Here is a 24,883-nt window from a genome sequence, read left to right on the forward strand (position 1 = left end):
TACCCTGAGAAAAAAAAAAAAAAAAAAAAAAAACCAAAAAAAAAAAAACATAGCTGAACAAGGCATGGTGATGCATGCTTGTAATCCCACTACACAGGAGGCTGAGGCAGGAGGATCACTTCCAGTTTGAGGCCAGCCTGGGCTACTTAGTGAGTTCAAGCCCAGCCTAGAATACATAGTGGGACCCCCGCCTCAGGAAAAAAAAAATCACACGCGCGCGCGCGCACACACACACACACACACACACACACACACATTGTGGACCTGCAGATTGAGCTCAGGACCGAGGACCTCCACACTGCATCTATAACCTTGTTTTATGTTTTTGTTTGTTTGAGAAACGGTCTAGCTAAGTTGCCCCAGCTTGATTCTAACTTGCAATCTTCCTGTCTGTCTTCCAGAGTGCTGGGATTATAAGCATGCACAACCATCTCTGGCTGACTATATATTTTGTTTTCTTTTGAGTTTTTGTTTTTTCAGGTTGGTCTTGCACTCACTATGTACTCCAGACCAGCCTTGAACTCATGGAGATCTTCCTGCTTCAGCTTCTCACATGCTGGGATTACAGGCGTGCACCACCATACCCCGCATATATATGCTTTGATATGAATTCTTATATATTGTTTTCACTTAATTATGAACATCTTTCCATAACAATAAATATTCATCTGCTTCCTCTCGAATGACTGCATAATATTGTCTTATCACATGTTTAACCAATATCTAATGGTGAGAAAAAAAGCTATTTCCAATTTTTCATTTTATAAATAATGACTAACTACAACTAAATTTTTGTGCACAACTTTAAATGAAATGTCTGGAAATTTCTCCCTCAATATTGGATGTCTCTAATCAGAAAAATGCAAAAATCCTAAACTGGCAATCCATAAAGCCAAGAATGGTTCTGAAAGGAAATTGTCCTCACAGGGCCCTGTAGTGCCAGGCATCCACAGGGTATTCAGCAAGATCTTGGCTTTTATGAAGCAGCTAAGACCTACTGAACCAAGTCCTGTCTCAGAATTCGGTAGGAAGTATCTTGTATACCATACACCCTATAAGAACTGTTCTACAGAGCCAGGTGTGGTGGCACACGCCTGCAGTCCCAGCACTTGGGAGGCTGAGGCAGGAGGATCACCATAAGTTTGAGATCAGCCTAGGCCATGAATTCTAGGTCAGTATGAAGTACATAGAGAGACCAAGTCTCAAAAACAACAACAAAAAGCCAAACAAACAATTGTTTTCCACAGGTGAGGAAAGTAAGGCTCACAGAAAGTAGGTGGCCTGCCTGTGGCCTCTCTGGCAGTAGCCTTTATGGGGTCTTGGCCTTTACACTTCAACCCTGTGCTGTAGAGCAACCAGGCTCCTAGGCTGAGAAGGGAGCAGGACATTACCAAGAAAAACCCATCCTGTCAGGCTTGGGGGTCACCGTTGACACCCAAAGGCCAGCAGAGTGATGGGGAAGAGGGCTGGGATGCAGCTGGCCTCCCAATCCTGCGTCTCCTCACACCACACCACACCACGCAGGCCAGTGGGTTCTTCAAGTAACAAGTCTGAGCCTATGGCACTTGGCCATAACCTCCTGTCGGTGTGATCCACAAACCAGAGTGAGCATTCCAGGCAGAAGGAGCATCACGTGGAGGGCCCTGAGGAGGGGGCATGCAGAGCTGGAAGTATTTAATAAGCTGCCATTATTTCTGAATGGCTGGGACACAGAGTAGAACTGGAGGGGTGAGGATAAATCAGGCTGTGTCTATGTTTAAAAAAAAAAATCTCATTTTTATCCCCATTCTGCAGATGATGAAACTGAGGTTTAGGCCCATGGCAAGTCTGAGACCTCGCGGCTAGTAAGTGGTAGAGCCAGAACTCAAACCCGACTCCATTTGACAAAAAAACTTCACATTTCTTGAACCACAGGCCCCACCTCCCTGCCTACCCTATCACCCCCCCATTTCCTCCCGTCAGGGTGCCCACACTGTCCCCTGCCTGGCTCACCTTCTGCAGATCTCTCAGTTGAAAGTTGGCTCAGCCGTCAAGTGCCTGTCCACCAACAAGGCCTCTTCTCTCCAGGAAGCAGGTCTTGAGCCCCACAGCTGGAATTAACTCCTGCCTTCCAGACCAGTTTGCTGACAACCTAACCCAGGGTTTCTCCACCTTAGCTGCATTTATTCGGTGCAGGATAATCCTTTGCTAGAGGGGAGTTGTCCAGCGTGCAAGGTAGGGTGTTGAGCAGGTGCGTGCCCTCCCCTCACTAGAGGCCAGCAGCATTCTTGGAAGATGTGACAGACAGCTAAAAAATGTCTCCCAACACTGCCAGTGTACCCCGGGATGGTCAAACTGTACCCCCTGAGAACCACCATCCTAAACTATTCGCTGCCCTCCATCTTGAGCCACAGATAATAGAGTCTGTGTCCACGTTACTCACCAGGCCAGGGGCTCAGGCTCAGATGCCAACAGCAGTCAGTCAGGCAGGTAACCCTGGACAGCGGTGACAAAGTGGCCTTCAAAAGGCCTGGCCCAGTCACACTTGGCCAGAGCTTGTCCCATGGGAGGTGGGCCCAGTGTTGCCAGGTCTGATTTTTCAAGATATTTTAAAGTCTGTTCTATTAAAAAAAAAAAATGCTGGCAACCAAGTCCTGGTTGGGCTGGCCCTATGTAGCTGCATCGCAGTCTGCATTTCGTCTCTAGTGAGCCCTCCCTCAGGCCCAGGGCAGCTTGTGTGGTAACCAGTGTGCAGCTCTGGGCAGCCTCCTGCAAAGCATCCAGGGGCCGCACTGGTTCCCCAGCTCCAGGAGTGGCAAACTTGGCGTCTTAAGTCACTGTCCTGAGCAGACATCTGGGGCACGCTGGGCAGGCTCCCGGGAGCGTCCTCACCCATAGTGCACCACTCCCTGGGGCAGGCCTTCATGCAGGCCTGGGGAGCAGCTTCTGAGAAGGTCCAGGCCCTTGGAAGGGGCTTTCCTGTCCCCTGTTCCAAAGAAAAGGTAAGGCATGAGGTGTTATGGGCCTAGCTTCACCCTCAATCCATGTGTCCTGTCCTTGGCAGAGCAGGCAGGAGGGTGCTCCTGGTTGCCAGAAAAGAACCCTGCTGCCCAAAGACAAGGGGTTCTGCCAGGTGTCTACACAGTGACACATTTGTAACAGCACAGCCATCACTCCTGAGCCCTTACTGTGTGCCAGGCTGTCCTCACCACAACCCAAATGAGCCCATTTCAGAGATGAAGTAATTGAGGCTTGGACAGGTGATATGACCTGCCTACCAACCAACTCTCACCTGGAACAAGGGGATACTCTTGGGGGTCTTTTAATCATCAGGCATCCCTGTGAGGGATGGGGGTCTTAACCTAAAGTTAGCAACAGATTCTGGCTCCTAAGCACTATCCTGGATTGTTACCAGCAAAGAATTTCCATGGAAATTTTTCTTTTGTTTTCATTTTTGGGGAGTTGTTTTTTGCAGGGGTGGTTACTGGGGATCAAACTCGGGTCCTTGCACTTGTGAGGCAGGTGGTGGAACCACTGAGCTAAATCCCTGGACCTGTTTTTGTTTTTATTTTTTTTTAAAGGTTCTTGCTGTGTAGCCTAGGCTGGCCTCAAACTCTCAAACCTCCTGTGTCAGCCTCCTGAGTGCTGGAACTATAGGTGTGCCCTTGGCAGAATTTTATTTTATGAGTACTGGGGATTGAACCCATAGCCATAGCACTGAGCTACATCCCTAGCCCTAGCCCTTTCTTCTTTTACTTTTTTAGTTTGAGATATGGTTTACTAAGATGCTAAGTTGCCCAGGTTGAGCTTGAACTGTTTTGTTTTTTTTTGGTATTGAGGCTCGAACTCCGTCCTTGCACTTGCCAGGCAAGCAGCAGACCCACTGAGCTAAAGCCCCAGCTTGAGCTCAAACTTTTTATCCTCCTGCCTTAGCCTCCAGAGTTCTGGTTTACAGGCATGTGCCACCCACCTAGCAAGAAAATACTTTTTTAAAGAAAAAAATGGAAACAAAGTATTTGTAAATAGGGGAGGGTGGAGGTAGGGATAAGGGGAAAAATGAGAACCATGATCTGTCACATAAGGATACAAGATCCCAATGATGAATATAAGTGTACGGTATACTTAAAAAGTACCAGTAAATTCAGTAAGATTAAAGAAGAAAATAATTAATAAGAGTTTTCATGAATAAAACATATCTTGACCTTCAGTTACTAAAATGCCCGCCCAAGTATGTGTGGGAAGACAGTGTAGATATTTGCAACTAACTCTAAAATGCAACACAGACTCATGTGAATTAGTGGGTGGCCAGAGGGAAGAACCAGCAGAGAGAACCACGGAAGCTGAGTCTGCTGCTCCCCGTGGAACGTGTACGGTGAGCACATGTTGTTCGCTGCACAATACCTTCCCTCATGCAACACCCAGGAGGAACTCTAGGTTCCAGGGTGCAGACAGCCTTCCCGCCTCTGAACCTCTGCGGATGGGACTCGGGTGATTCTGGGGCCCGGCTTGCTCGCTGCTCCCCTCCTACCCCGAATAGCAAGCGGGCTTCTTTTTGTTCCTTCCTTCACACTCTCCAGAGGGTCCCTGTGAACTGAGGTTTTGGCCTCTAGTCTCCCTTTTCTCCACTGTCTCACCACAGCATGGGGTCCTCCTTGCCATGGGGCTGGGCTGGGATTCTGGGCAGACCAAGGCGAGCTGCATGCCGCCCAGCACGGTGACCGGTCTGCACACGGCCACACGCCGCTGCCGTCTGGCTGTTTGTGTCCCCTTCAACAGTCTATGATGAAACCCAATCCCCATTTTACAGAAAGGAGACACTGAGGTCCAGAGAGAGGTTTAACTTCCCCAGGATGAAGCAGAGCCGAATCAAATGACTCCCCACACAACTCAGCATCTCCGCCACGGAGAAAGGAAAACTCAGGTTCGCCGGGAGACCTGAGGACAGATGTTCACAGCAGCCTCTTCGTGACTGCCCCATTCTGGATGCTGCCCAGGAGTCCTTCGAGAGGTGATGGAGAAAAACAACAGCACAGCCGCACCATGAACTATTCTCAGCCATCAGAAAGGACACACACAGCAGCCTGGGTGAATCTCAGACACATTATGCTGAGCACAAGAAGCTGGATCCGAAATTCACACCCCGTAGGCTCTCATTGGTGACATTCTGGAAGAGCTGAAACTTCAGAGGCACAGAGCAGATCAGTCGTTGCCAAGACTAGAGGGAGAAAGGATGAGGGCTACAGAGGACCCACAAGAAGGAATCTGGGGTAAGAAGGAGTTATTTAGGGTGCTGGTTTATGTGGTGGTAACATGAACCCCTCCTGTGTTAAACATCAGAGAACTGTACCCAATGGGCTGGGGATTTAGCTCAGTGGTTCCGCTGCCTGCCTTGCAAGCACAAGGACCCGAGTTCAATCCCCGGTACCAAAAAAAAAAAAAAAAAAAAAAAGAGAACTGTACCCTGACACACTCCACAGAATTACAGACCCTCCTTGCAAATAGAAACAGGCTGCTGTTGTCATAGGCCCTGGCCAGCTGGAGAACACCATTTCCTCTTGGGGTCTTGACCCAGGAGACCCAAGAAAGCTCAACAGTGAATGCTTATGAGCTACGTGGGCAGCTGCTGAGTGGACACAGGGCGGCTTGGGGGCCGATGACAGTGTCGTAGAACTAGAGAGATAGTTGTGCAGCACTGCAAATGTGTGACCTGCTCATCTCAGATGGGTCGACCTTATGTACATGAACTTCAGTTTACTGCGTTTTCACACTAGAATGTGCCCCAGCGGCTGATGTACCCAAGGCCTGGTCCCCAGTTTTGCCTCTGAGAGGTGGGGCCTAGTGGGAGGTTTGAGGTTACTGCCGTGGTGCCCTGAAAGAGGACTGTGCGATTTCTTTTTCCTCTTTCTTTCACTTCCAGGTCACAAGGTGAACAGTTTTGCTCTGCCCTGTGCTGCCATCATGATGTCCTCCACAGGCCCAGATCATGGAGCTGACTGAATGAAACCTCCAAAACTCTGAGCCAAAATAAGCCTTTTCTCTTTATGAATTACAGTAACTTTTTTTTTTTTTTTAAAGAAAGTTTCAATCTGGAAAATGAGAAGTATCCGGGGATTGTTATCTTCTGAATCCACCTCAAGGCACCCAGGCCTCAGAAACATTAAGTAACTTGCCCAAGGCCACACAACCAGTAAGAGGCTGATCCTGAATCAACCTGTCTCCAGTGCTTGTGCTCCTTCCACTAGGAAAAAAACGGGTTAAATAATCCCCCCAAAAGTGACTGGTTGTGAGCTGGAAGCACCGGCCAGCTGCTTTTCTCTGACAAGATGATCTCAGATCACGGCACTCATGGCTTCAAAGAATAAATTTCCCATTCAAAAATGGAGTTCAGTGCAAGACCCCCATTCCCCCACCCCACCCACCCCGAGTGACCTGGTTTACGTGAAAAATCTCTCAAGGCACAAACTAGAACCTGGGCCGGTATGTGGAATCTGCCGCAGACCCTTTTCTTGTAATGACCCCGATTCTGTGAAACTGAAACTGTTCCAGAAAATCAACACTGAGCATGGCTTGGCTGTTTGCACAGAAAGAGAAACCCTTCTGAGAAAGGCAGTGAATGAGAAAGCCTTATTTCATGGGGAAAAGAAAACTAGGCAGGGCTGGGGATTTAGCTCAGTGGTTCTGGTGCCTGCTTTACAAGTGCAAGGACTTGAGTTTGATCCCTGGTACAAAAAAAAAAAAAAAAAAAAAAAAAAAAGAAAACTAGGGGACAGATGTTGAACGGCCCTACCTGGTAGCACGGCATTTTTCCATGGGCTTTGGGATGGTGTCTGACTACCAAAGCCCCAAACTGGAACATCCCAACCGCCGCTGAGGCCTGCACTGAGGGTGCACAACCTTGTTGTGGGTTCAGCTTGGGATGCAGCACCTCTGGCCGGGTGGGGCTCCGGAAGGACTCAGAGTTCAGCCTTGCGGAACAGTGACTCTTGAGTGGGCCCAGCTGGCAGGAAAGGAAGGCAGAGTCGGCCAAGAATTTCTTTTTCAGAGGCTGAACTGAGGGGCCATGGCTGCAGACTGGAAGACAGAATTTGCATGGGCCTGGGACAGGCTCCTGCTGGAGCCACAGGGCAGGGGTTTGGGGGAGCTGAGGGCCTAGGTTTCAGGTGGGGTGATGGGGGCAAGGGGAGCCCAAACCCACTGGGGGACCCACAGGGAGGAAGCACAACTGTGCGTGAGCCTTAGCTGGGAGACACACCGCCCATGCTAGGAGGTGTGCTGTGCCACTTGACAGAGAGGAAGACTAAATCTGGTATCTTTTTTCTTCACTCACCAAGCACATGTGGACACCTGCTCTGTGCCAGACCCCAGGATGCAGCAGCAGACTACATCCACCAGAATCCTGGAGCTCCCGATGTGGTGAAGGGTGAGGCGGTAGCTAAGGACTGTGTGAGTGACAGGCACACGCACCAGAAGCGAATGAGCCAGGAGGGGAGAGGAGAGGGTCTCTGTCGGGAAAAGCTCCCTTGGCTGAGGCCTACAAGAGAAGGGTCTGGCAGTCCGAGGAAAGGCAGCAGCACAGAGGCCTGTGCATTTTGCTAGCAAGTAGGAGGACAGGAGAACGCAAAGGGAAAGGCTGGCTGCATGGTGGGTGCAGAGTGAAGGGGCCCGCCAGTCACAGGAGCAAGGGGTGGACGGGGCAGCATTGGTGGCTTTGGCTCTAAATGCAGTGGGAGCAGCGTTCTCTGGAGCGTTTGGGGGTCTGCTCCGGTTGATTGTTCTCGCTTGATGCCCATGACTGCTCTGTGGAGAACAGATGGGGGCAGGGAAGCAGGAGGGCCAGGCTGGAGGCTGTAGCTGCAGTAACGGGAGATGGTGGGGGCTCCCAGCAGGTTGGAGCAGGGGCAGCAGCAGACATGGCTGAGCTTGGTCTACCGCCCATGGCCCAAAGCAAGGCGCCAAACAGAAGAGTCAGGAGAGGCACCAGGATTTGGGGCCTGGGCTCGATGACGCAGGTGCCCTTGACCTGGAAGAAAATAGTTTAAGCAAGGACACAGGGTCAGGAATCAGCTCCTTCTCCTCCCCGTGGCCCCCCACCTCTCTTGCACCTCCATTCCGACCTCACACTCCTCCCCAAGGCCACAGAGCTCTTCCCATTTTCTCCTTGCCACGCCCTGCTCTGTCCCACCTCTCCATCTTTGCTCAGGCCACTCCTGCTGCCACAGGACCCTCGCTCCTCTCTTGAGCAGAGTGGAGGCCTCTGAGGGGATGCACTGGGTAGTAGGAGCAACTCTAACACCAGGGCCTTCTTGGCTTGAGCTCCAGCCAATGTGCCTCCTAGCACGTGATCCTAGGCAAGCTCCTGAATGGGACTCAGTTGTTTCAGCTGCAAAATGGGACTGAAAATATAAGGACCATCACCCGCTCAGCTCCTGAGCAAGCGAAATGTCAGCATGGTTGGACGGGGTCACTTCAGGGGGAACAGAAATGGCACAGTGAGGCAGCTGCTCAGGGCAGTTCACACAGCTCAGGGAGCTGCCACAGCAGTAAGAGAGGAGGCCAGGCCTTGCCCCGGGAGGGCTGTCCGCATTGTGTCCCGCTGTGCTGGGAACAGCTGCATGCTCACCATCCTCCCTGTGCCCTGCCAGGCCTTCCTGCTCTGCACTCACAGGAGGGGACCTGAGGCCCAGTTTTCTTCTTGATGCAGCAGGAATTCTTACAATGCTCTAGGAGACAGGTGTGGCCGGGTTCTTGAGGCTTCTGGAGTAAAGTGTGTGTCCTTGTTTCCTCCTCAGCTCCAGCAGGGCCGGTGGGACCTACGCTGGCTCGTGTGGCTGGCTTCGCACCACAGAGGTGGAGGGTGGCAGCTGGCCTGCCTTCTCATGCAGCCACTGCACACCCAGGCCCGGCCTGGGAGGGGAAGCCACAGGGCAGGCTGGCTTGGCCACAGGGCCCCACCCCACTGTGGCACAGGCCAGGCTGGGGGCAGGCCATGGGGCTTACCAGAATCAGGACCTCTGAGCAACACCGAATGTGAAAGTATAACTCACACTCAGGCAGTGCACGCACAGTCTGGAAGACTCCTTGTACGCACAGCTCCAGCTCACAGCCAAGCTGGTTCTCCCTGGGCTTTGGACCCGCAAACCCTGCCAGTGCTAGTCATGCAGGATGCACACGAACACACAACTACCTGCAACCATGGGAAAGACACACCGCAGATTCCAGGCCAGTGGCCTGCAGATGGTCTGTGCACACAAGGGTGCTGGTTGTATGGTGATGCCATGTCACAGGGCTCCCAAACCTCACACGGTATACACCCATGACACACCACAGACACATAAACACACACACACACAGACAGCCTCAGATGCAGAACAGCTTGCTTGCTGACTTTGACTTCTACCAGAAGGCTGTCCTGGCCCCTTGCTTCCCTGCCTGAGCTGGCACCAGAATCACCCCCTGGACTTCAGTCACTTGGTCCCATAAACTGCCCAAGCCACCAGCACCCCAATGGCCACCCTCAACCCACCACTAAGTGCCAGAAAACTCCCCAGCAATGCCGCTGCTGAGACCTTAGGCTACCTTGGTGCCATGCACAAAAGCCTTCTCCTCACCAAAATTAAGGTTGTCATAGTCATTGTAACCCTGCTTCCTGGAGAGGGGCTGCACAGTCAGCCAGGCAGGTAGGAGACATGCCGTAAAAGGCTCACTGAAGGAAAGGAGGGCGACATGCAGGACAGGCCGAGGCTCTGCCACATCCACGGGCACACTCTGTGACTCCTCCGAGCACCCCCAGGAGCCCGGAGCCTCTCACATTACAGAAGAGGACACTGAGGCCCAAGGGTGGCAGAGGTCCCTGCCTTCTTAAATTAGTGACATATGCAGCGACCTTTTCCAAATAAGGTCACAACCCCATGTTCTGGGTCAGGACTGCACACGCCTCTGGGGACACTCTGTGGCATGCTGTAGGTGAAGAGCCAGGTGGTGCCCGGGGAGCTCTGCCCTCACCCAGTCCTGATATCACTGGGCTGTCACTGGCAAGACAGGGCAAGAGCGACAGAGGCCCCGGAGGCTCCTGGGTGACTGGGACCTGCCATGGAGATCGAGGGAGTAGATACAAATCCTCCAGCAGTACGCGCCTGGAACTTAGAAAGCTAGCTTGAAATCCAAGCCAGTATATGAACGTGTCAAGCCAGAGCCGCACTCTTTGATGAAAAAGTGCTGCCACGCTCCTAGGGGACCGGTAACTTCCCCCCCAGGGAGCCTCCATCATCCCCGGGCTCTCCTCCCCCAGCCCAAGAGGCCAGGAACCCAGTGGGAGCGCTGAGCCCAGGGTGGGGCCACCCCAAGCCTGTGGCCCTGGTCCTCACTGAGTGTCCCACGTGCTGCTCGCACACACCCAACGGCGTCTTCAAAGCAAACAGCAAAGACCAGGACGAGTCGGTAGCTTTCCCACGGCAGTGGTGGGAGCGGGAGCACGGAGAGCGGCACCTCTCCAAGGGCAGCTGGTGGCAGCTGGAGCTTCTCCTGGTCTTTAGAGGTGTGTGCATCCCCAGCCCTGCCCATTACTGGAGCTCCACGTGGGTCTCCCCAGGCGAGGCGGATGCAGGCTGCAGTTTAGGGGCCACTGGCCTAGGGGTGGGAAATGCAGATGCAGGAGCAGCTCCCAGGCTTCAGTCCTGGTTCTGCCACCTACCAGCCTGGCTGTGTCTCTTCATGTCCCGGGTGCACTTTTCCTAATGAGACAGCACTTGGTACTGTGCACATGCTGACTGTCATTGTCCACTTTACAGACCAGCTTTCATCTGTTACGCTGTGTACTTGCACATAAGCAAGCACATACATGTTCTTGCACATGCACACACACATTCACATACATGGAGAACAACCATCCTTTCAGGGATGGATGCCTGCTCTCCCTGCCTACTTCTCCAGCCCTGCCCCTCCCCTCCCCATCACTTTCACAGCTCCAGCCACACAGGCCTTTTTGTTCCTCCAGGATGCCAGGCTCCGTCCCACCTCAGGGCCTTTGCACATGTTGTCACCACGCCTAAGACACTGTGCCCTCAGATTTCCACACCTGGTTCTTCCTCCTCCCCTGCTGCCATCTTAGTTCAAACATGTAGCTTTCACTGTGAGTGCCTTGTGAGGGAAAAAAGGAGGAAAAGAAACAGAAGTATGAGCTCAACAGGACAGGTTTATTGCAGAACAAACCTGAGGGGGAACCACTCTGGCACTAGAGACCAGACCCGAACTCTCATACAGGATAAGGGTCTTTTATAGGGTCATGGGGAGGGAGGAATTCAGTGAAAGGGGGTTGTGGGTACCAGCCAAGAGCAAGGCTTGAGAGTGCACAGAGGCTTCAGACAGCAGTAATGGTTGCCCCAGCACAAGGCTTGGGAAAGTGCAGGGGGAGTAGCTGCTGCTATCAATAGCAGGGCTGATGATGTTGAGTCCTCAGGGACAGTTGTGTCAGGAGGGGCTGGTTTAGAGGGGCCACTCATCAGGATGGCTGCAGTCGGATTCCTTCGTTCTAGTCTCTTAGATAAGGAAAATGGGCAGCACATCTCTCCCTTAGCTACTTCCTGCCAATTAGGGGCACGGTTGTGAGGTCTCAGCTGGACTGAAGAAGGAAGGCCCTATGGCTATGGTCTACAATCCTGCTGGTGAGAAATCTTTGAAACAGATTAGACCTGACAATAATAAGCAGGGGAGTAAAAAGAGGAGAACAAGCACTACACATGGAAGAATCCAAGACAGAATAGTGGCCTTCCATGAATCCCATGAACACTGCAAGGGGTCCTGAGACATTTGTGGTACTGTCTGAACTTCTGAGTTTATCTCCTACAGAGCTGCAGTTACATTATCACAATTATCTGGGATAAAAGTACAGCATGTTGTATGAAGACTGGTGCATATGCCCCTTAGGCCAGAATTTGTGTGGGGGCAATGTTTCCAGGCACTTTTATCATGCATTCATTCTGTATGATCACAGGAAGTTTGGCAGTCTCTAGGTGAGAATAAACCACTTTACCAGGAGTTTAGAGCATGAAAAGACAGATTGGGGAAGAAGCCACATTCAGACAGTGCCCTTAAGGGACTGGAATAGCAATTATAACTCGCTGGCTTCTGTAGCGGGAAATGTTAGCAGGGGTCAGTGATTGGAGCCAACGTTACTATTATGTTAATATGTTTTTGGTTATACTGTACTTTTCTGCTAGATATTCAAGACCAGGTTAAAGTGAGACCCGTGTTAATCAAAGTTAACCTCTTGCTATCTACCAAGGTCAGTCAAGGCTCCTCAGGCATTACTTCTGGAACCATATTCAGAGCCTCTCAGCTCCTCTGTGAGTTTTACCTACCAGGATGGATCATGACTTGATCCATGTGGCCATGTGACTTCCTATGGAAGCATAGAAGATTTCTTTTTTCTTTAGTGACCCTCATTTTTAGTACATTTATTGACTCTTATCCTCTAGGACCCAACAATCTCCTTGTTCGGGAGGTTTGGTGACTCACCAAAGTTGTAGGATCCTGCAGAAAGGTCCCCTCATGTCCTAGGTCATTGTTAACCCTGAAGGGCCAGGGCCAAAATATTGGCTGTCCTCTTAGCCCAGTTATCTTTTTAACTCTGCTCTCCAAATCTCAGTTGTTGAACACCCAGGAGATTAGTTATTTTAGCTAGATACCAAGTAACTTGAAATATATATGACCAGTGAACCGTTATTTCCTTATCAATCATGGTTGTCTTAGGAGTTGACCGCTAAATTTGTACATTGCCTGGGCCACACAGTATTTGAGCATCTCTACGTGTCGTAACACATATTTGACATATACATAGCAATCTGGCTGTCTCATGCTGGGTTGGCATGCATATCTTATCACAAGTAGCTGGAAAACAAATCACGAAAGCCTGATGGTTGAGCCTAAAAGTTTACCACCATAAATAACATCAGCCTGAAAGTCAGTGGTATGAGAAAACATTTTTCAGTTTTGCATCTTGGAAGACTTGCATACTTGGGAAACAAATTTAATACACCATGAAGTCAGCAATAGTGTCACAAACCAGGCTGGAGCTGTCCAAAGAGGCAGCTCTGTCTTATGTTTTGTCATTGACCAGTCTAAGTGTCCCTGTAAGTCATGCAGAAAAGGCTCATGTCCAGTATCAATTTCAGAAATGTGAGTTGAAGCCTTTGTCTGAAAGCACCAATTAGATCAAAAAGGAGAACTGGGACCTGGGGAAGACTGATTGGTGAACAGGGAGTTGGGGCCATAGCCCCCCTCATCTTTTTCTGAGCCACAGGGAGTTTTAGAAAAATAGTCTGGACTCCACCAAACCAACAGGCAAACATACATATTTCTTTCTATAAATGCATCCTTCACAAACTTTTGCTCAACATACGTGAGCCTTAAGTTTCTGACACTATCAAAAAAATACCTTATCACTGGGGTTTAGTTCAGTGGTTCCACTGCCTACCTCACAAGCACAAGGTCCTGAGTTCATTCCCCAGTACCAAAAACAACAACAAATCTTATCATGCAAAATCCTCTCGCATCAAGACATATCTTTATTCTTAAAGCTTTCTTCATTTTCTACTATGTCCTATTCAGTCTAACTTTTTTTTCAGAATAAATTTAGTTGTTGCTGCTTGGATTTTTAAAATACTTTTCCCCCTGTGAAATTTGACTGGCTGCCAACTAATTTTCAAGCAACCTTGAATAGTAAAAATTATCTTAGTATAAGCAGAAGCAGAAAGAAAAGCAAGTAAACCCTGTAAGTGTAGCCTGAGAATTTACTATGTATAAGAAATGTTTTAAGCATATTGATTAAACAAAAATACCCACTCAAATTGGATGCCAAAAATAAATTTATCAATTTTTGTTGCCCTAGGCCTAAAATTTTTATTACCCCTTTTTAGGCTCATCCCTGTGACTGAGTTTTCAACTGTGAGAAATGGATTTGTTTAGACTCAAATGGGATTCCAGAGGCAGCAAAAGCAAGCCCTTAGTAAGTTTGGATATCCTGAAAACCTATATAAATAGCTTTCCATGGAAATCTCAAAAAGAAAAAGAGCTCAAACAAAGCAGCTGTAGATGTAACCAGTTCTTAGCACAGAATGAACAGTCAGACAGACAAACATGAGAAGACAATTGCTTCTAAATCAGAATACACTTTTAGATGTATCCATAATGAGTGCTCTTGAACCCTTGTAAAAATACTGATAGAGTTTTCTTTCTTTTTCTTTTTTTTTTTTTCCTGATTAATCTGTTCCAGTTTGGCTTAATTTACTGGCTTGACTTTTGCTGCCTTAAGCCCTTCCTTTTTGCATAATAGACCCAATTGACATATAGTATCATAATTTAGAGCCCCCTTACAGGGCCTTACGTATGGGCTGAAAGAGCAATTTTGGGGAGAGAGAGACAGAAAAGTGGAGAGTGAAGAAAACTTGGGTATAAGTGACCTCCTATCACATGCCATTTCCCTGCAGGTAGTTACAAAGAATTTGGAATCAAACATGCCAAGTTCATCCACTGACAATAAAATATGAGATTTTTAGGCTGAATATACCCTTTTAAACTGAGGGGTGAAAGATTTTTTAGAAGACAATCCAAAGGGGTATCTGCTGTCTGCTCCAATCTCTCTGGAAGTCCACCACAGAGCCTGGTCCTGCTGGTCTGGGATCTCAATGTGGCCTGTATCTATAAGGCTTTTCTGGAAGATTGGGCAGGCACAGATTGGGAGCTCATAGCAACTGACACTATTTGCTGGAATCTGAGACATTTGGGAGCCAAAGTAACTGATAAGAAAGTGTGCAGGAGTCCTCCAAACAGGACTAGGACCTGGATGGATTCTCCTGTGGATATGGTCTGGCCACGTCAGAGAACTTTTTTCTTTTTTTCTTTCTTTCTTTCTTTTTTTTTGGGGGGGTACCAGGGATCGAACTTGGGTCCTTGCACTTGCAAGGCAGGCAGAGGAACTGCTGAGCTAAATCCCCATCCCACAGAAAACTTTTTTCTGAAAGATCGGGCAGGTGTCCCCAGCTCCAATTTCTGTGGGAGTCCATTGCAGAGCCTGGCCCTGCAGGACACCCACCTGGGGTTAGGGGTCCTCTGGGACACTGGACCTATACTGCCTTGGAGGGCAGGGCCGGATCTTACCAGCTATGGGCTGGATAATGAAGTGCCCAATGTTGGGTGGAGGGTCATCAGGAAAGGATAAATGATTTCCTGGAGCTCCTAAGAGGGGAAAAAAGAGACAGAGATGGAGATGGTGGGGGGACACGGTGACAAAAGGAAGTGGTGAGGATCCCGGAGTAGTCCCTCAACCTTTCCCTTTACCCACACAGGCCACTACAATGTCAGGAAAAAAAGAGGAAAAGAAACAGGTATGAGCTCAACAGGACAGGTTCACTGCAGAACAAACCTGAGAGGGACCACTTTGGCACTCAAGATGAAACCAGCAACTCTCATACAGGCTATGGGGTCTTTTGCAGGGTCATGGAGAGGGGAGAGTTCAGTGAGAGGGGCTTGTGGCTCACCACCCAGCACAAGGCTTGAGAGAACACAAGTGGTCATGGTTGCCCAGAGATAAGGCTCAGGAAAGCACAGGAAGCAGTGGCTGTGGTCAGTAGCGGGGCTGACGGTGTTGAGTCCCCAGGCACAGCTGTGCTGGGAGGGGACCATCAGAGAGGTCTCCACCGGGCTGCAGTGGGATTCCTTCACCCCTCCTTGAGCAGCCAGCTCACTGGATCCCGTCCTAGCTGCAGCCCTCTGCATGCAGTGATCTAATTTATGTACTGTTCACTACTTGTCTTCCACTGGGGTGTGAAACCTGCCTGCTGCTGCATTCCAGTGCCCCACCTTCGAGTCTCCCCTCAAGCAGTGTCACTCCCCTGCTCCTCCATCTGTCTGCGCGCGCGTGAGTGGAAACAGAGCCCTTCCACACCACCCCGGGAGGCAGTGAGGCTGCTGAGCACGCCGTCAGCCCTCGACCACACTCCCTGGCTCTGCCCTTTATGCACAGTTTATAGTCTGCCGATCTTGCTGTGCCTCATCCCCTCCCTCCATCCTGCACCATCTGCCAAGGCTTCATTTCTGACAGAGGAAGTGGGAGGGAGTGCAGAGCCACAGCGGGCCCTGTGGGTTCTCATTTCAGGCAGGCTGCGGACACGGTGGTGCTGGACACGGGCCCAGCTGCCAGACTCCAGAGTCCCGTCTTCCTCATCCCCACAGCGGTTTCACGTTCCAGACCTGGGAGTTCTAGGAAGCCGCAGAAGCAGCAACGCCCTGTTCTGTGGCTGTCCTGGCTCTGCCTGGCTCCCTGAGGAGCAGGTGGTGGGTGAGGAGGTTCCAGGGTGGCAGACATCTCTGTGGACAGGAAACCCTATCCTGCCAGCTGCAGCGGAGCATGCTAGGCGCTGGTCACCAGCGCTGACAGACGGCAAAGCAAATGTCAGGCGGCTCACTGAGCACTGAGCACTTTACTGTGGGTGGAGACTGAGGCTCCGCTCGAATTCTGCATAGCACACGGCAAGTCAGGGGTGCGAAGCCAACTCCGACCTCACACACCAGTTCCGAAGCCATCACTGGTACTGATTGGATCCCCTCTGTGGACTTCAAGGACCAGGGACTAAGTGAGAAAAGAAAAGACACGGACAGAGAGGTGGTCCTGCTGGGAGGTGCAGGAGGGAAGGAACCAGGCTAGCTGAGCATCTCACAGAGGGCACAGTGAGGAGGGATGCACAGGTGGGGGCCAAGGAGGGCAGAGACCACCCCAGGAGGGTGGGAGCAAGGGGAGGGTCCCAGCGCCCCAGAGGTGGCACTCTGGTGCATCTTTCAGATGTGCACCACACCCTCCCTTTGAAGCTGTAATCCCACTTCTGAGAGCCTCTCCTGAGAAAATCCCCCTGCCTCCTAGGGAGCCACGTGACAAAGTGGGTGGCTTTGTCTCCAGGAGGTTGGGACCACCCGCATTTCCTGAGCAAGGCAGGGCTGCCCCCCAGCACCTGGATGGGACAGGATGGGGTAGGGGAGCAGGGGAGGGCTGGGGCATGCTGGGTGGCCAGGCCCTTCGCGTTCTGAGTCCATCTGCAAACCCCGGTTGGGCTGTGCTTTTTCTTCTCAATGTTACTTCACTTTCAGTTAGTTCCCCGTCCCCACAGCACCTGACACCATCTCTGTGTATGGATGTGTGTGTGTGTGTGTGTGTGTGTGTGTGTATGAGTGTGCATGCATGTGTATGTGTGTGTGCGTGGAACCTTTTCCTTCAAGGCACAAGCTCTACACAGTGAAGGGCGCTGATCTGGGTACATAGTTCTGTACACGTCACTCTGCACACACGCGTCAGTCACCACCAGGTTAAACACAGCCCCGGCTGCTCAGTGTGGTACTGGGACCAGCTCCTCGGCATTGCTGGGAGCTGGCCGGAAATGCAGAATCACAAGTCCACCAGTCCCAGCGTGGGGGTCAGGACTCAAATCCTAGCAAGCAAGACACCGGCACTCATGTTGGAAACACAGGCATGTTGACATAGAACTTGAGGTGCAGGCTCCTGAGCCTGAGAGGGACACCTCGAACCCAGCCCAGAAACCAGCTCAGGAGAGCTTCCCCCTTGCCTGTCACCCACACCCAACCCCACCTCCACCAGCTGATGGGGAGAAGACATTGCCCCAAAGTCACAGAACAGCTGACTAAGAGGTCTAGGGCACGCCACGCCCCTGCACCATTTGCCCTGAACTTGGCAACTTTGTGCCTCAACTTACCCACTTGCAAAGAGGATAAAGACCTCTGCCTGAGCTGCCCCCTGCAGCACGGGGAAGATACTGTAGAGGACTGAGTACCGTACCCTTGTAGCACACTGGGGGCTCTGGACACGCATGTCCTGCCTTACTCAGGCACGTCCAGGCCCTGCCACATTTAAGCCACACAACAAGTCTGTAAAGCAGGGGCTATTATCATGTTAATATCAATATACTAATATTAACGCCACATCAAAGCATAATAATAATAATAATAACATTTTGCCATTTTGTGCCATTTGACAGATGAGAAGAAAAAGGGTAGGTGACTTGCCTGAGAAAACTACAAAGTGAGGGGCAGCACAGTCAGAATTGAACAAGATGGTCTGACTCCAGTGTTAACCTGCACCTCTCAGAAAGGAGCACACAGGCTGACTGTCCCACAAGCTAGTTGAAGACAGAAACCTGCTTTCTTTCCTCCTTTTCTGGGGACAAAACATGCAACAGTAATTCATGAGATTCTGATCACCCAAAGCCGAGTCCTCCCACTCCATCCCAGGCCGCGCCTCCTCCTGGGGGCAATGCTGTGCTGTCTCTTCTGTCCCTCTCTGAAAGAGACCCGATGGCACAGGGACACACACGGTCCTGTGCACTTACACATGGGCAGGGCATGTGCTACATCCAGACCGGCCCACTGCCATCAGCTCAGACCACTGACCCTCAGGCACAGTGCCCCCCCTCACTGCTGGGCTCCTGGAAGTCTCCAGCTGTTTACGACCATAGCATTGTGTCCATTAAACAGCTGAGTCCCTGTGCACCCAGAAGTGGGGCCACCTTGTCCTGGGTTCTATGACTTTGATCTTGGCTGATGCAAGAGGCATTTCTTTTCTGCCAGCCAAGGATAGGACACAGACCATCTGGTGCCTCAGTGCCCAGACCCTGTCTGGAAGCGGAGGGAGAAGACTGCAGGGAAAGCCAGGCCTTTCGAGGAAATGGAAACTGAAAGCAGAGGTGGGCTCCTTGAGAGTGAGGGGCCCGGCTGTGAAGCCACCCCTCCTGAGAGCCTGGGGTGACAGCCCCGCCCCCAGTGCCCTCCCAGCCACTGGCCCCAGGCCTGGAAGGAGGGGCAGTCTGAGCAGGGCCAGCTGGTGTGCTCCCTCGGTCTGGGTACTCACCTGTGTGTCCATGTGTAAAATCCCACCGAAAGCTCATGCCTTTCCACGTGTTACACCACCAGCATGTTAACCGAAACAGTTTCAACTGCAGTGAAAAACACATAGACAAATTTTACAGTCTTTTTCTCCCCACTGGCGATTGGATCTGGGGCCTCTGCATTGAGCTACATGCCCAGCCCTTTTTTATATTTTATTTTGAGACCAGATCTCAGAGTCTCTAGGTTGGCCCGCACCGCCACACCTGTCTAAAATTTACCCTTCTCACCACGGTTAAGTCTCCAGTGCAGCGCAGCACTTGCTGTTGTGCAAGCAGCTCCCAGGACTCTTTGTCTTGGGGGAACTGAAATTTGGTGACCATTAAACAGTTCCCAGCTTCCCTCCCTGCAGCCCTCGAGCAGGGGTGTCATGGAACCCTGTGTCACTTGCCTCTTTACGACTGGCCCACGTCAGTCAGCATGACGTCTTCAAGGGCCAGCTTGGCCCCAGCACAGCAAAGCCCGCTTCTTTCTCGAGGCTGGATGATACGCCACCGTATGTTGTATTAGGCTGTTCGGGCTGCTGTAACAAAACACCATGAACCAAGCAGCTTATAAACAACAGGAAGTCAGTGTCTCACAGCTCTGGGAACTGAGGAGGCCCAGCTCAAGGTGGCGGTACACTGCGCCCTGGTGAGGTCCCACTTCTTAGTCCACAGACAGCATCTTCTGGCTGCATCCTCGGGGGTGGGGAGGAGCAATGAGCTCCCTCAGGCCTCCTTTCTAAGGGTGCTGCTCACTTCCCAGAGGCCGCCATCCTGACAGCATCAGCAGGGGCAGGTGAATTTGGGGCGTGTGCCTCGTCATGTTCTGCAGCTGGCGCTGCGCACTGGAGCCAGGAGGGCTTGGAGCCTGGCCAGGCACGGAGCAGCCATGGGACTCTGGGCCTGGTACTCGCCCTCTTCCAGCCTCCACGTTCTTATCTCTATGTTGTGATCGACCTCAGTGTCCTCTTGTGGGGCCAATGACACGAACGTGGATGATGGCAGCCAGCAGGGGTCTGGCCCAGAGGAGGAGTTCCATCGGTGTTAGCTCTGTCATTGTGAACGTCACCTTCACTCCGCCCCTCACCACGCAGTCCCCAGCCCAGAGAGCACTTTGACCTCCCCAGGGCACTCATTCTCAGGGATTAGGGCAGCAGCCACCTGGCTCCCCTGAGGAGCTCAGAAGGATCCTAAGATGCAAAGACCCCTTTTTCCTTCTAAAGCCAGAGGCTCCACAATCCAGGCCCCCCGCTGCTCTACACAGGGTGAGGGCTGAGGGTCTTTCAATATGGGGCATTTTAACTTTAGTTTATGCCTCTCCAGTTCTTTGCTTCCACCAAGCTGGTCTCTCACGGGTTGCATCCGGTATCAAGCTGCTAGCTCGGTGTATCCGGCATCACCCAGCTCCGGGTCAGCAACCCAGACATCTCTGCAATCCGCAGGCAGCTGTCTGCACAGAGGGTCTGTGGTGCTCAGTAGCCCATCCCACATCACCAGTGTCTCCCCGCGGCTGTCTTAGAACAGGCCTGGTCCTGCAGTTCCGAGGTTTGCTGGTGATCTGTAATCCCTGATGCCGCTGCGTCCACAGCGGGCTGGGCCGGCCCCGACCCCTGCCTTTTACCCTCTGGAGCATCCTGGCTCCGGGCACCTACTTCCCCAGCTCTGCCACCTGAGCCAGCGGGCAGGTCCTCCATACTCATCAGCAGCTCTGTGGGAATGCTTTTATGTAACAGCTTTCTTAAGATATAACCTACATACCATATAATTCACCCCTTTAGAGTGGGGTGCTTTTATTTTTTTGTTCATTTTTGGTGGTTCTAGGGATTGAACCGAGGTATACATCCTCAGTACTCACTAAGTTGGCCTTGTTAGGTAGCTGGGATTTCATAACAGGTGTCCACCCCATGCCCAGCTTAGAGCAGGCGTTAGCATCACACAGTGGTGCCACTTTCACCACTGGCAACGTAAGAACATCTCCATCGCCCCCCAAAACACTCTGCACCCATTTATAATCACTCCTCACTTCTCTTGCCTAGCTGCCAACTCAACACTTCTCTGTCCCGTGGCTTTGCTGGGTCTGGGCGTTTCCCGTAGAGGGAAGCCGTCCTCTGGGTATGGCTTGTTCCGCTTGGCACAGTGTCTCACTGTTTGCGCACACCACTGCACGCGTCAGAGCTTTACTCTTTGCTGCAGAAGCTGAGGCAGGAGGATTGTGAGATCAAGGTCAGCCTAGGCAACCCAGCAGGACCTTACTGAGAGAGAGAGAGAGAGAGAGAGAAGGAACTTCATTCCTCTTTATTGCTAACTAAGAGTGCACTGTACACCCGGGAGCTTTTCAGATACATTGGCACTCACGTCCAGCCAGGTGCACATATCCAACCTGTCAGGGGCAGATGGTCAGCTATGCAAACACTCCCTAGGCTGCTCCCCTGGCCACTGGCTGGGAATCACTGCTTTCATTCCTTCCAGGTTGTTGGCAGGTGTCACAAGCACCCGGAAGTTGGGGCCCTGAGAGGTGACTTCGCCAGCTGAAATGGGATCTGACTTCCCTGAGCATTAAGAGGCACTGACTGCCTACCTGAGTCTGTGAGATCCAAAGGACCCAGGCCAGGCATTCCCTGAATATTGTCCAGTGGCCCGAATGGGCAGGGAGGCCTATGTACTTTGCTAGCAAGTAGGACAGGAGAACTCAAAGGCAGAGAGGAGGCATTTTGTTACTTGAAAGAGAGAGTGATAGTTCTGTCTTCAGGCAAGACTGACCTCCCTGAGAATGTGCTGGACACCAGATGACCCTGGTTCCCAGGTAAGCGCTCTTCTGGGACCATAGCTTGCCTTCAACTTCAAGGATTCTCTCTGCCTTTGGAACCTGGCCAGTAACCCACGCTCTCTCCCTTGTCTGGGGGGCCCAGGCCAAGGGAGGCAGGAGGGAGGCTGGAGGCCGGGCAGACAAAGGGCCCCGTGTGCAAATGCAGTGCAGATGGAGTGTGGGAGTGGGGCTTGCCTGGGCCTGACGGTGCCTGGGGCATGGCTGGTTCTGGTGTTTGCCAAGCACAGAGCAAGACAAAAAGAGTTTCAACAGACTTGATGGGATCCTGCTGTGGCAGGCCTGCAGCTCGGCAAAACAGGAGCACTTAACACTTTTCTGGAGCCTGAAGGTCTGTCACGTGCAAACGGCGTGGGCATTCTCGGGTGCCAGCCACATGCCAGGGTGGGGGTACCACTCGCACGCCTGTTGCCCCTTCTCTCCGCTCACTCTGGTTCCATTCACCAATGACCTGCTTCCCACGTGTAGGGTCCGTGCCCATGTCCTGACCCCCCAAGCCCAGGATGGTGACCTTTGCGGAAGTAATAATGAATCTCAGGATGAGATTGTTCTGGATGAGGGAGAGCCCAGCTCCGACCACAGGGTCTGTCTGAGGGAGGGAGGGACACACAGGCCTGCAGTCCCAGAAGCTGAGAGACGCAGGGGACAGAGTCTGCCTTCCAGCCTCCAGGAGGGACCAGCCCCACCTGCCAAGGCCTTGATTTTGGACTCCCAGACTCCAGAACTGTGAGAATAAACTTTTTTTTGTTTTGTTTTTTGGAGTCCTGGAGATTTACCCCAGAGCCTCACACTTGCCACTGCGCTATGTTCCCAGCCCTCTAAAACTCTGAGACAGGGTTCTTGCTAAACTGCTTGAGGCTGAGCTCAAACTTGCCATTCTCCCGTCTCACCTTCCCAGCAGCGAGGATCACGGGTGTGTACAACCACATCCACCCAATGTCTATGCACTGAAATAATTTATTCTCATAGACCCAGGAAACTAATACAGTATTTAGAGTTTATTATCCTGGGGGCTCAGCAGGCACTGTGCCCGTGCCGGGGCACTGCTAGGGGAGCAGAGATTTTCCATCCTAAGGCCCTTTCAAAGGAAAAGGAAAAACAAGCGGGTAAGAATGGATGAGCAATGACGTATCCAGCCTGGATTATGTTCACCTTTCTACCCACACAGCGATAAACCTAATCCTACTTCTTTTCTGTGGAAGAGAGCGTCCACGGGCGCCATGGTATGTGCCTGGACACTGTCAGGAGAGGGACAAGCAGAGGACCGGGTGGGCTTGGCTGGTCAGAGCAAGGAGTTTCAAGGCTCAGACCAGGGAGAGCACAGACCAGCTGGTTCCTGGCCACACCAGTGCTCCCTGCCTCACTTGTCACCGAGCCACATCCAGGAGGGCTGAGACTCCTGACACAGCAGGCCCACGGGCTCACTGTGGCCAGTGCCACTAATACATCTATTTATTTGTAGGTTAGGGTTTTCACTTGACAGGTGGGAGACGTGGGAGCCGAGACCCCCGCACAGACCCGGCACACCACAGGCACACAGTGTGTCTGCTGAGTGCGGACTGGATGACCAGAGGGAGGCCGAGGCCTGGGCCCAGGATTACACGACTGAAACAGCCAAACTGGGGCTTGCAGCAAGCGGCCTGCCCCGCCCTGGCTTTCCCACACCACCCTCTGTCATTCAGCACAGGAGTTGGGTCCTTCCCTGGTGTAGTTTCTAATCGTTACACAGAACCTGCAAGGTCGATCTTGCCAGCCCTGCTTCGGAATGGGGAAACTGAGGCTCTGGGAGACAGCACACCTGTCCTCTTCCACCCGGTGTCCCAGGTAGCTTCCTTTCCCTCCCTCTGCAGAGTTATTTGGCTGAAAACCTGGGTTTATGGCTATGGAGTCCTGAGTGCAGTGTGCTGGATCATTCGTATTTGTGTGGGTCACCCCAGGGTTAGCTCTGTGACTGCTGCCCCACTAGAAAACAAATGATGGACTCCCTCTAGGCCCAGCTGGCCTGGCCTCCCTAGGCTGTGGGTCTGAGACGAATCAGCTTCACTAGGGAAATCAGGAACAACTCAGGCCCGCCCTCCCTCACCTCTGCCGGTCACTTCCCATGAGGGCTTTGGGATGACAGTGTCAGCTCCCACGATCCCCTGCATGGCCCGGGCTGGGCTCGGAGCCACGCTGGGCTCAGTGTCCTGATATCTGTTTTAGGGACTGAGATCCAGTCCCAAGCTTTCTGAGGGACACAGACATGTGAGAAGTGTCCCTCTCATCACTTCTGTCACACAGCACACTGTGACCCTCCTTCAGCACACAGGCCCCAAGGCTGGGTCCGGAGAATGCCCGGATAGTCTTACCCCGGGTTGGGACAGGCCAGCTATAACCAGCTCTTGCAGCGCTTCGTCTCCCATCTTCTTGGGGAACCACAAAGCCACACAGATGCCCTGAGTCTCTGCGGACCAGGGAGGCGTCCCGAGCTCATTCCCCTCCTCTCACCCACCCTGCAGGGGGAGGTTCAACCTCGAGGGTAGTGTGTTCTTCCGCTTTGTGCCTTCCCAGTTCCACGCATTGCCTGGGCTGTGGTTTCCTCCACCTCGTTTAACTCAGAACAGGGGCTTGTGCACATTCTGGGTTTCTGCATTCCTTTCCAACCTGCTCCCATATCAATACACGAACACAAAGTGCTAAAATGAAGGAGGAGGTGGCTTCTAATCCCCTTTTACAGACGGAGGCACTGAAGCTCCTAGAACAAGTCTGGGCAGTGAGGCGGCAGTTGAAAAAGCAGAGCCAGGCCCCTGGGTGAGCGTCTGTCTGTGGCCTGGGCTGCAAGGTGCATGGCAGTCCCAGCTCCACTGCTGCGTCCCGGGAGGGCACGTGCCAGGGGCTGGCCAAGCCCTGCCCTCGGCCTCGCGTGCCCCTGCCATGTCCAGGCAGCGTCCCGCCCCCTTTGAGCAGGCAGCAGTATGGGTTTGCAAACCACAAGCCAGACGGGGAAAGTGCAAATGAGCCCCAGCGGGCAGCTCCGTTTCTCTTTCCTGTCACCAAGGGCCTTTACCATCCCCGGGGTGTGTGTCACCAGGCAGGAATGATCAGGCATCACTAAGTGTGTGAACCCATTTACACACTAAACTGCATCCACTCATTTGGATTTTTTTTTTTTTTT

The 24,883-nt window shown here is 52.1% G+C and overlaps 2 long non-coding RNA genes across 4 annotated transcripts; both read right to left on the reverse strand.

Annotated features, from left to right (window-relative positions):
• Positions 1-6,768: 6,768 nt before the first annotated feature.
• On the reverse strand, positions 6,769-9,035 carry LOC104852383. 2 transcript variants are annotated; one of them, XR_777469.2, is made up of 4 exons: positions 8,694-9,035; positions 8,162-8,372; positions 7,307-7,999; positions 6,769-7,050 (listed from the first exon to the last, which is right to left on the reverse strand). It is a non-coding gene; the product is annotated as an uncharacterized LOC104852383 (long non-coding RNA). The 2 variants fall into 2 exon arrangements; XR_004515209.1 differs by having other exon boundaries at positions 8,162-9,035.
• An 888-nt stretch (positions 9,036-9,923) lies between these two features.
• LOC109117600 lies at positions 9,924-18,967 on the reverse strand. 2 transcript variants are annotated; one of them, XR_002024899.1, is made up of 4 exons: positions 18,887-18,967; positions 15,133-15,210; positions 11,054-11,115; positions 9,924-10,605 (listed from the first exon to the last, which is right to left on the reverse strand). It is a non-coding gene; the product is annotated as an uncharacterized LOC109117600 (long non-coding RNA). The 2 variants fall into 2 exon arrangements; XR_002024898.1 differs by having other exon boundaries at positions 9,924-11,115.
• Between the last annotated feature and the right edge of the window lie 5,916 nt (positions 18,968-24,883).

The sequence above is a fragment of the Fukomys damarensis genome, unplaced genomic scaffold (genome assembly GCF_012274545.1).
Source record: "Fukomys damarensis isolate Sample0158 unplaced genomic scaffold, DMR_v1.0_HiC HiC_scaffold_34, whole genome shotgun sequence".
Taxonomy (NCBI): Eukaryota; Metazoa; Chordata; class Mammalia; order Rodentia; family Bathyergidae; genus Fukomys; species Fukomys damarensis.